Raw genomic sequence first — 2,500 nt, 5'->3', positions numbered from 1 at the left:
TGGCCGAAAACTCGAAAAAAGGCGGATTTGACGTAAAACGCCGCCTAGAAGTCGAATTTTGAGACGGTGTCTTGTGTGCACACTCCACACAATATGTATAAGTGGACTGGAAAGTGGCTAAGCATTCCGAGGAAGTTTCGATTTATTTTGATTTTTCGGCCGAAACGCCGAAAATAGGCGGGATTTTGCAGCCAAGTGAACTACAAATCAAGGATCAAATTTTGTTGCCCCAAATTGAAGGCTTGTTAAGAACCTTATTATACAGTATACTCCCACACAAGATATTGGTAGCATGTCGTATACCTCGTTCGGACGCGTTTGCGCGATTGCGCGTTGCGCGATAAAGCGATTAAGCGACTAAGCGACATAAGCGCATCAAGCGCTTCAAGCGCGAGATACGCGGATACGCGGGCGGGCGGTCGGTCGTGCGCGTGGGGATTTTTAATAAAAATCCCTAGTAAAAATTCCCATCATTTACCGAGTAGCAACATTGGCACAATTTTCTTGCCACAAGCAAAAGCACGGCAAGCCCATGCATTCCCACGAGAGGGTCACCGAGTCGGGACAGCAACAACCTTATTGCCAAGCAAAAGCCAGGCAATCCCACCCACGAGGGTGGGAGTTATGCACAAATACGTGCTTACCATGCCCAATGCCAGCCAAGGCCTGCCCAAGCCAAGAACAGCATGATCATCACCAATTTCCTCACAAATTCATCCAAATTTCAATTTTTTGATCGAATTCCATCAAGAATGTCCATGAATTTGATTGAAATGATGAAAAGAGCAACGAAATTGCAGGGGAAAACACGTTAAGACGTAGTTTTTGCTTGCCTGCTGTGCCCATAGGCGCGCCCCGTGCCTGCCGAGCCTACCCCCACACCCACCCTCCCCCTATATATGACTGGAAGGCCATTTTCAGTTTTGTAGAAAAAGTGCACTTTTTTCCCTGTATCCATAAGTTTTTAAAAGTGCTTAAAAGTGGACCTAGAAGACGAATTTTTTTTTGAATTTTTTTATGGTTGTTAGGGACATTAAAACAAGCAAAACCACGAAAGAATCGTAATATTCCGATGTCGGATGAATTAATTACGAATTTTTCGGCCGAAACTTCGCAAAGGGCGGATACCACGTAAAAAACAACCTAGAAGTCGAATTTTGACTTCGTTTTTTTTGTGCACACCCCACACAATAAGTATAAGTGGACTGGAAAGTGGCTAAGCGATCCGACGAAGTTTCGATTGAGTTTGATTTTTTGGCCGAAAACTCGAAAAAAGGCGGATTTGACGTAAAACGCCGCCTAGAAGTCGAATTTTGAGACGGTGTCTTGTGTGCACACTCCACACAATATGTATAAGTGGACTGGAAAGTGGCTAAGCATTCCGAGGAATTTTCGATTTATTTTGATTTTTCGGCCGAAACGCCGAAAATAGGCGGATTTGACGTAAAACGCCTCATATAAGTCGAATTTTGGGAAGGTGTCTTGTGTGCACACTGCACACAATATGTATAAGTGGACTGGAAAGTCGCTAAGCATTCCGAGGAAGTTTCGATTTATTTTGATTTTTCGGCCGAAACGCCGAAAATAGGCGGATTTGACGTAAAACGCCTCATATAAGTCGAATTTTGGGAAGGTGTCTTGTGTGCACACTGCACATAATATGTATAAGTGGACTGGAAAGTGGAAAAATATTTTCGGAGCACTTTGATTTTTTGGCCCCCCGCGTGCCTTGCCACGCCCTTGCTTATAGCAAAACGAGACGGGGCCTTGGTCCAACTTGGCATAGGCATGGAATTTGATCTTTATTACTTGGCCACGGTCATGCCACGGTACATGGAGGTTGCTTGACACCCCCGTGTGCATTTCGGAGCACTTTGATTTTTTGGCCCCCCGCGTGCCTTGCCACGCCCTTGCTTATAGCAAAACGAGACGGGGCCTTGGTCCAACTTGGCATAGGCATGGAATTTGATCTTTATTACTTGGCCACGGTCATGCCACGGTACATGGAGGTTGCTTGACACCCCCGTGTGCATTTCGGAGCACTTTGATTTTTTGGCCCCCCGCGTGCCTTGCCACGCCCTTGCTTATAGCAAAACGAGACGGGGCCTTGGTCCAACTTGGCATAGGCATGGAATTTGATCTTTATTACTTGGCCACGGTCATGCCACGGTACATGGAGGTTGCTTGACACCCCCGTGTGCATTTTCGGAGCACTTTGATTTTTTGGCCCCCCGCGTGCCTTGCCACGCCCTTGCTTATAGCAAAACGAGACGGGGCCTTGGTCCAACTTGGCATAGGCATGGAATTTGATCTTTATTACTTGGCCACGGTCATGCCACGGTACATGGAGGTTGCTTGACACCCCCGTGTGCATTTTGGAGCACTTTGATTTTTTGGCCCCCCGCGTGCCTTGCCACGCCCTTGCTTATAGCAAAACGAGATGGGGCCTTGGTCCAACTTGGCATAGGCATGGAATTTGATCTTTATTACTTGGCCACGG

This window comes from Trifolium pratense, unplaced genomic scaffold (assembly GCF_020283565.1).
Source record: "Trifolium pratense cultivar HEN17-A07 unplaced genomic scaffold, ARS_RC_1.1 scaffold_63, whole genome shotgun sequence".
NCBI lineage: Eukaryota > Viridiplantae > Streptophyta > Magnoliopsida > Fabales > Fabaceae > Trifolium > Trifolium pratense.
This window is presented reverse-complemented; position numbering follows the sequence as displayed.